Source organism: Phaseolus vulgaris, chromosome 10 (genome assembly GCF_051622355.1).
Source record: "Phaseolus vulgaris cultivar YP4 chromosome 10, ASM5162235v1, whole genome shotgun sequence".
NCBI classification, from domain to species: domain Eukaryota; kingdom Viridiplantae; phylum Streptophyta; class Magnoliopsida; order Fabales; family Fabaceae; genus Phaseolus; species Phaseolus vulgaris.
Window position 1 is genome coordinate 30,104,790 of NC_143507.1, and position 9,858 is coordinate 30,114,647.

Genomic DNA, 9,858 nt, shown 5'->3' on the forward strand with positions numbered 1-9,858 from the left:
GACAGCTCCACTGCCCACTTCACCATCCTCCCAGCAACGTCGGGCTTCTTCAAGACCTTCTGGATGGGCAGGTCGGTCATCACCAGTATTGTGAAGCTATGGAAATAGTGGCGTAACCTCCTTGCCGAAAAGACTACTGCCAGTGCAGCCTTCTCCAGGGCCTGATATCTCCTTTCGGGGCCCTGCAGCACCTTACTAACAAAATAAATGGGCTTTTGAGCCTGGTCCTGGTCCTGGGCGAGCACCGCACTCACCGCCTTCTCAGTTACAGCAAAATACAACCTGAGAGGGGTTCCCACCAGTGGTTTGCGCAGAACCGGCGGGCTCGCTAGATACTCTTTAAGCTTGACGAAGGCTTCTTCACACTCCTTCGTCCAGGAAAATTTGTTATTCCGCCTTAAACACTGGAAATATGGATGGCCCTTCTCTCCGCTGGCTGACACGAAACGAGACAGGGCGGCCATCCGACCTGTAAGCTGCTGCACTTCCTTCACAGTAGCCGGGCTCCTCATCGCCAAGATGGCAGCGCACTTGTCAGGGTTGGCTTCTATTCCTCTTTCAGTTAAGACAAATCCCAGGAACTTTCCTGCCTCCACGCCAAAGATGCACTTCTCGAGATTCAGCTTTAACCTAAACTTGGCGATCGTAGTGAACAATTCCTCCAAGTCTGCAACGTGCTTGCTCTTCTCTGGCGAGGTCACGACCATGTCATCTACGTAGGCTTGCACATTTCTTCCCAACATTGGCGCAAGTACCCGATCCATCAACCTCTGGTACGTGGCCCCCGCATTCTTCAGCCCAAATGGCATCACCTTGTAGCAGTAGCACGATCTCTCGGTCATGAAGGAGGTCTTCTCTTCATCCATGGGATGCATCTTTATCTGGTTGTACCCCGAGAAGGCATCTAGAAAACTTAGCAACTTACACCCTGCAGCACTGTCAACCAGGGCGTCTATGCTTGGCAAAGGATACGAATCCTTTGGGCAAGCCTTGTTCAAATCAGTGAAGTCGACGCACATGCGCCACTTCCCATTGCTCTTCTTTACCAGCACGACGTTGGCCAACCACTCAGGGTACTGCAACTCCCTGATATGGCCTGCAGCGAGGAGCTTCTGGGTTTCGTCTCTAATCGCCTGCCTCCTCTCCTCGTTGAACTTCCTTCTCCTCTGGCGTACCGGTCTGACCTGATTGTCCATCGCAAAATGATGGCACAAAAAGTCGGGATCGATCCCGGGCATGTCCGAAGCGGACCATGCAAACGCATCCAGATGCCGCTCTATCACCTTGGCGATCTGGTCCTAAAGCTCAACTTCCAGAGATCTTCCCAGCTTGAAGATCTTTCCCCCGATCTCTCTTTCGAGCCACTGCTCGACGGGTTTTGGTCTGGTTTCTCTGGCGATCACCGCCCTGGCGATTCCCACTCCCTCGCTTCCTTAGGGCGATTCCTCGCCTCTTCTTCCTCTAGACCGGCGTTCCCCTCCCCCAGCTCCGCATCCACTATCACCACGTCACTTCCGGCGGTCTCTTCCATTACCGTCGGCCTGGGCTTCACACCAGGAGGCGGGGTGGTTGTCACGTAACTCACCGACCTCTTGTTCTTCAAGCTATTCTCATAGCACTTCTTCGCTTCTTTCTGGTCGGATTTGATGGTGATCACCACCCCCTCCATAGACGGCAACTTCACCTTCATGTGCCGGGTCGACGGTATAGCGCCTATTCTGTTGAGCGTGGGTCTTCCCAGCAGAATGTTGTATGCTGAAGGAGCGTTCACGACAAGGTACTTGATTTTCTCTGTTCTCGAACCAGCCTCATCTGTAAACGTAGTCCTCAACTCTATGTACCCCCTGACCTCTACCTGGTCGCCAGCGAAACCATACAAACACCCTCCATAGGGCCTCATATGGTCAAGGGGTAGCTCCAACTGCGTGAAAGTCGGCCAGAACATCACGTCTGCCGAGCTTCCTTGGTCCACCAGAACCCTGTGGACCTTCCTTCTTGCTGTGATCAGCGAGATGACTATGGGGTCGTTGTCATGAGGCACAACGTCCCGAAGATCTTGCTTTGTGAACGTAATGTCCACATTCGGCGAGTGGTCCTCAAACATATCCACCGTCATCACAGACCTCGCATACTTCTTCCTCTGTGATGCGGTGCATCCACCACCCGAGAAACCTCCTGCAATAGTGTGGATTTCTCCGTGGGTAGGCATCTCGTGCTGCTGAGCCTCACCACCTGCTGGATGGGAGCTTGACGCGCCCCCTGTCCTTCTATCCAGCAAATAATCATTCAGGAACCCGCTCTTGACCAGGTCGTCGAGCTGGTATCCCAAAGCTAAGCATGAGTCCACGGTATGGCCAAAGCCCTGGTGGAATTCGCACCAGGCATCTGGCTTTGGTCCCAACACCTTATCGCCCACCTTCTCGGGCGCCTTCATCCTAGCTGATATATTGGGAATGGCGATCAGGTCCGCCAATCCCATGACAAACTTGTGCTTTGGCGGGCGATTGTACTCCCGGCGTGCTGGTTGAGAGCGGCCTGGGCCCCTGCCTTTGTTCTTCCTTGGATCGTAAGGATGGCGAGTCCTCTGATCCCTCTTGGCCGCCGCTGTCTCCAGCACCCTCTGTGGCTGGATCCTGGTCTGGGCACGTGGCCTAGCGGGAGCCACGCTTCCCCTCTTCTCGGCGACCTCACTTTCATCGGCGATGTGGGCCACCGCAAGTCGCCTGACTTCAGCAAATGTGGCGGGGTGAGCCCTGATCAATGCCTCGCAGAAGGGTCCCGGCAGCACGCCCTTCTTGAATGCGTAGACCAACATCTCTTCATCCTTGGCCGGCGAGCGAACCATCTGTGCCCCAAAACGATTCAAGTAGTCCCTGAGGGACTCTCCCTGATACTGCCTTATGTCGAACAAATCATAAGACACCCTGGGCGGTGCCTTGTTCACTATGTACTGCTCGACGAAGATCTTCGAAAACTGTTGGAAGTTGGTTATGTGACCTGTAGGCAGGCTCACAAACCATTCCAGCGCCGTTCCCTGGAGTGTGCTCACAAACATCTTGCAGTACACGGCGTCTGACCCTCCTGACAGCATCATCTGCGTATGGAACGTGGTGAGATGTGCCTCAGGATCCTCCACGCCGGTAAAAACAGCCTTCACAGGTACCACACTCGCAGGGATAGGCGTGTCTGTAATCGCCTGAGCGAAAGGCATAGGGAAAACGCGAGGCGGCGTTGACGGCGCGACCTCTTCAGCGACTGGACGCCCTCGCTGCTCCTGAAGAGCTTGAAGCAGTTCCTCAGTCACTCTGCTAAGCTCATCATTCCTGGCCCGAGAGGCGACCAGGTCCTCGTGCATTCTTGCCTGCTCTATACGCGAGGCTTCCACATTCGCCTGCAATGAACGCATGATTTCCACCATCTGCGCCATAGTCATGGCGCCTTCAGCAGCACCGGGCGCAACTGGACTTGAACGGTTGCTTCTCATTTTTCTCATGAAAACTTGACAAATCACAGAGAGCGATGAACAACACCTTCTTCAGCGACGATCGATTCAGCGATCAATCGGCCAGAACTTCGCGAAACTTCAAAGAACCTCAAGAACACAGCAAACCTTCACAGAAACCTGCAACTCCACCAAAAACCAACGCTTCTTCCACGAAAATCCAAACGAGCAACAGAACTCAGATCTCACCGATTAAAACTCGCGTAAGCATCAAAAAACCTCACCTCACCGAACAAAAACTCAAACGAACGGTGGAAAATGGTTGCACCAGCACACAACCAAACAGAAACCGCAGAAACCTCCAAGAACTCACGCCGTGGATGGGAACAGGTTTTACACGGCCCCACGGTGGGCGCCTGATGATCCTGCTTGTTGACCGAAACGCTGGAGCTTTGCCTCGTCAAACTTGGATCGACTTCTACGCCGTGTTAGCCTCCGTCTTTCACTGCGATCCACCTCAAGAACCTGCAAAAGACGAAACGGCGCCGCTGCGGCCGATCACGCTCCGATGCCCAAGTCAGCGACTGAACCACCAATTACTTAAGAGTAAAACTCAAGAACTCTAAGGAACCGTGACCAGTTCTCTCTCAGTGTACTCAAGACTCGCAAGCGTAAAGAAAACAATCTGAACGTGCGTACCTCAGAAGTTCGTTGGAAACTCTTATATACCTGGGCACTTTCTCTCTCCTGGCAGTTACACATCTGGACACGTGGCTCGCATCCAGCTGTACACGTGCCATCATCTAGAGTATCCTTGACTTGGGCGCTACTTCTGACTCTTCTTTGGCTAAGTTACTTATGCATGATATACTCAGTGCATAGTTGCCTTGGAGCGTGATCTCTTCTGGGTGGCGAGTTCGGGTGCCTTCGTACACCTTCCCTGTGGTCTCGCGCAGCCGCCTTCATGATCTGCCCTACCTGCTTCACCGTGTATGTTCGAGTGTGCTATCTCCCGAGCTTCATCCTCTAGCCAGCTGGGAAATGACCATCTGCCTTCATCTTCGGCGATGTCCTTGTTTCGGCGATCTCTAATCACTTGGTCGCCTGGGTTCACATCTGGCGACTTCATCTTCAACCCGGTGACCGCCGGTTTAGGTATGCTGGAGATCGGAGCACGCCAACTTAATAACTGGCGACTACACGAAGCCTCCAACTTCCTTCCCTTCTGCCATCCAGGTGTCCCATCCCACATGTCTATACAATAGCTTGATGCCACGTCATCACTTCCGACTACCAAGGCGGTACACCAACGTTATTTAGCGGATGGTGTGCTTCCAATTGACTCAACTGAGGCCAGAAAAATAAAAAAGAGCTCCAGCAAGTTTACCCTTATTGACGGCGAGCTGTACAGGTTTGGATTCACACACCCTCTTCTTGTATGTATACACGGAGAGAAGTGCACGAGGATTATGGCTGAGCTCCATGAGGGAATTTGCGGGAGCCACATTGGAGGTCGATCGCTGGCGACAAGGACTATCTGATGGCATTTCATGTGTTCTTCTTGAATCAAGGTAGTGAAAAATGGGGCGGAAGCAATGGGTGAGTGAAACAAAGCCCTCCTAGGAGTTGTGATGGCTTTGAAGGTGCATGATGAGTATGGATTAGAGAGGTTCAGCCAGCTCTATGAAGAAAGGTGAAGGGAGTGAAGTTTATAGCCTAGATTTCTAGGAGAAGTAAAGCTAGTGCACAAAATGGGCAGCATAACAATACTCAAATAAACTTGTCCAATACAATGAGATAGCCTCCCTATTTATAGGCTAGGTGGACGTAAATGTTAAGCCACCTTTCTAAAGAAAATAAAACCAAAAATTAAATCTAAATCTAAGGTGCCATGACCGGCCATACACTACCCTAGATTCTAGAAGGTTTCCATCAAAAATGCTTCCTACACTATCCTATCTACTAAGTACCCCCAATGGGCCTTTATGCAAACATATACAAAGCCTTCTCTCTTCCATCCGTGGCCTCATTTGCTTGTGTTTGAATATGTTTGGCCATTGATCTTGTAAGGGGTCCTAGACGGTCTAGCTCCATGGATAGCCTCCCTCCTTCACGGTCTAGACGCTCACCTTCACGTCCTAGACGCTTACTTTCACGTCCTAGACGCTCACCTTGGTCTTGGTCTTGGTCTAGACGCTCTCCTTGGCTTGTGCCTTGGCTTCCTTGGGTAGGTGTGCTTGGCCCTCCTCCATCATCCCCTCCCCCTTGGAAAGGATTTGTCCTCAAATCCAGCTCGTCATCGTCATTGGTTCCTAGAAATGGAGAAAGATCAATTACATTAAAAGTGTCATGTACTCCATATTCAAGAGGTAGGTCCAATTTATAAGCATTGTTGTTGACTCGCTTGAGAACTTGGAAAGGTCCATCACCTCGGGGACTTAGTTTGGACTTCCTTTGAGTTGGAAATCTATCTTTGCGAAGGTGAAGCCAAACTAAGTCTCCTTCCTCAAAAATTATTTCTCTCTTCCCTTTGTTGTTGTATTTTGTGTACTTCTCATTTTGTTGTTGTATTTGAATTTTAATCTTCTCATGCATTTTCTTGATAAAATCAGCTTTGATTACTCCTTCCTTATGCACAAAATCTTGTGGATTAGGAAGGGGTATCAAATCCATGGGCGTGAGAGGATTAAAACCATATACTACCTCAAAAGGAGAAGCATTAGTAGTCTTGTGAACTACTCTATTGTAAGCAAATTCGATGTGGGGAAGGTACTCATCCCAAGATTTGTGGTTTCCCTTCATGATAGCCCTAAGCATAGTTCCAAGAGATCTATTGACTACTTCGGTTTGACCATCCGTTTGAGGATGACAAGAAGTTGAAAATTGTAGTCTTGTTCCAAGTTTACCCCAAAGAGTTTTCCAAAAGTGGCTTATAAACTTGGGATCTCGATCGGACACTATACTTCTAGGGAGACCATGGAGTCTCACCACTTCTCTAAAGAAGAGTTTAGAAATATTTTGAGCATCATCCACTTTGTGGCATGGAATAAAGTGGGACATTTTGCTAAAACGGTCCACTACCACAAAGATAGAGTCATGGCCTCTTGCAGTCCTAGGAAGTCCTAAAATGAAATCCATGCTAATGTCTTCCCAAGGAGCATTTGCAATCGGCAAAGGGGTGTAGAGTCCATGCGGCATTGTTCTAGACTTTGCTTTTAAACATGAGATACATCTAGAACAATGTCGTTGGACATCTTTCCTCATGTGTGGCCAACAAAATTTTGCTTTTAAAAGATCTAGAGTTTTATCAACTCCAAAATGGCCCATGAGTCCCCCTTCATGTGATTCTTTGACAAGGAGTTTTCTATGTGTTCCTTGGGGAATGCAAAGTTTTCCTTCTTTAAAAAGATATCCCTCGGACACATAGTAACCTCCTTGCGCTCTATGTAGACATTTGGCATAGATGGATGAGAGTTCTTGATCTTCTTGGTAAAGCTCTCTTATGTGGTCAAATCCAAGAATTTGGGCACCTAGTTTTGAAAAGAGAGTGTGCCGTCTTGAAAGAGCATCGGCCACTATATTGGTGCTTCCTTTCTTGTATTTGATTACATAAGGAAATTGTTCAAGAAATTCCATCCATTTAGCATGTCTCTTGTTGAGCTTGTGTTGGCCCTTTAAATATTTTAAAGACTCGTGATCACTATGGATAACAAATTCTTTGGACACAAGGTAGTGTTCCCAATTCTTTAGGGCTCGCACAAGAGCATAGAGCTCTTTGTCATAGGTGGGGTAGTTGAGGGTGGCACCATGGAGTTTTTCACTAAAATAAGCAATGGGGTGTCCACCTTGCAACAAAACCGCACCTATGCCTACCCCCGATGCATCACACTCTATCTCAAAAGTTTTGGAAAAATTTGGAAGAGATAGAATGGGTGCATTGGTGAGTTGAGCTTTGAGCCTTTGAAAGGCTTGCTCATGCTTTTCATTCCAACAAAATGCAACATCTTTTTTCACAAGTTCATTCAAAGGAGAAGCTAGACTAGAAAAATTAGGGACAAACCTTCTATAGAAGCTAGCTAACCCATGAAAACTTCTTACATCACTTACATTTTGTGGAGTTGGCCACTCGCGGATGGCTTTGATTTTCTCGGGATCTACATGCACCCCCTTTTTGTTAACTATGAAACCTAAGAAAACTACACTATCTACACAAAAGGTACACTTATCCCTATTGGCAAAAAGACTATTTTTCCTAAGAACTAGAAGAACTTCCCTAAGGTGACTTAGATGGTCTTCTAGGCTTTTACTATAGACTAAGATATCATCAAAGTAAACTACTACATATTTACCTATACAATCCCTCAAGGTGTGATTCATAAGCCTCATGAATGTGCTTGGAGCATTAGTAAGCCCAAAGGGCATCACCAACCACTCGTATAGTCCAAATTTGGTCTTAAAAGCGGTTTTCCACTCATCACCCTCCTTGATTCGAATTTGGTGATATCCACTTTTAAGGTCAATTTTGGAGAATAGAGTTGACCCATGCAATTCATCAAGCATATCATCAAGCCTTGGGATTGGATGCCTATACTTGATGGTGATGTTGTTGATTGCTCTACAATCACAACACATACGCCATTTTCCATCTTTTTTTGGCACCAACAAGACAGGTACAGCACAAGGGCTTAGGCTCTTTTGAACCCAACCCTTCTCCAACAAGTCTTGAACTTGTGATTCTATCTCCTTTGTTTCCTCGGGGTTGGTTCTATAAGCAGGCCTATTTGGTAGGCTTGCCCCCGGTATAAAGTCAATTTGATGTTCTATCCCCCTAAGAGGAGGAAGCCCAATGGGTCCTTCTTGGGAGAATAGATCTTCAAATTCACTCAAAAGGTTTTCTACTTGAGGAGGTAAAACCATGAGTTCACTACTTGTGGCAGTGCATGTAAGTGCTCCTTTACAAAAGATAAGGCTTGGTTGTTCAACAAGAAGCAAGTTTTCAAAAACATTTTCAAGAGGTTTTTCTTGTTGACCAACCTTGTGGGAAGGAACACTCTTCTCCCACGCCTTTCTATCCCTAAGGATTTTCTCTTTTTCTAGCTCTCTCTTTTTTTTTTTTTTTTCCTCATCCCTCTTTTGTTTCATTTGTATTTGGTCTTTCACCACTTGAGAATGTGGTAAAGGACTAAGTACAAACTTCTTATATTTATGGGTGAAGGAAATCTCGTTAGTGAGACCATCATGCAAGGTTTTCTTGTCAAATTGCCATGGCCTCCCTAATAAGATATGGCAAGCTTCCATAGGTACTACATCACATGAAACTTTGTCTTTGTAGTTCCCTATGGAAAACTTGATTTCCACTTGCTTGTCTACATGTAGTTCCCCATTTTCATTAAGCCATTGAAGTTTGTAAGGTTTTGGGTGAGGAACTACTTGTAGCTTAAGCTTTTCAACCATCCTAGCACTACAACAATTACAACTAGATCCACTATCCACAATGAGAGAACATATATTTTCTAAAACATTGCATCTTGTATGAAAGATGTTCTCCCTTTGTGTTTCCATGGATGTGCTAGGGTGATTGTTGAGGGTTCTCCTAATCATAAGCAATTCTCCCTCTAGTGGAGCTACCCTTTCATCCTCTCCCCCTTCCTCTTTCTCACTAGGCTCATCCTCGCCACTAGTGTACTCGTCTACACCTTTTAAAAACAAAGTCCTTTGGTTTGGACATTGTGCTTGCACATGCCCCCTACCATAGCACTTAAAACACTTGACATCTCTAGCTCGGATGGGTGGGGTTGAGGTTTCTTTGGTGAAGGGTTTGGTAGGCTCTTTTGGTTTTTCCTTGGATGTACTACCCTCCCTTCTAAACTCTTTCTTGGGATAAAAGCTAGAATAGGGGCTCACCTTTTGACTTGAAGTTTTGCGCAAGTTTTGTTGCTCAACTTTAATGCAAAGTTGAACCAAATCATTCAAGTCTTGATAAGGTAAGAGCTCTACTCTATCTCTTATCTCAAGTGATAGGCCACTAAGGAACCTAGCAATGGTGGTTTCCTCTTCCTCTCTAATAGAGGCTCTCATCATATAGAGCTCCATCTTTTGTCTATACTCCTCTACGCTCATATTTCTTTGTTGGAGTCTTTGGAGCTTGTCCATTAACTCCCTATGGTAGTAAGAGGGTATATGTCGACGTCTTAGGGCTCCCCTAAGGTCATTCCAATATGTAATGGAAGGTTCCCTATGAAGACGTCTATCTCTTTCGAGAGAGGTCCACCAATACATGGCATTCCCTTGGAAACTAAGGGTGGCTAGGGGTACTTTTCGTTCCTCACTTACCCTATGGCAAGCAAAAAGTTGCTCTACCTTCATCTCCCAATCTAGATATACTTCTACATTTTCCTTACCATGGAAATGAGGTA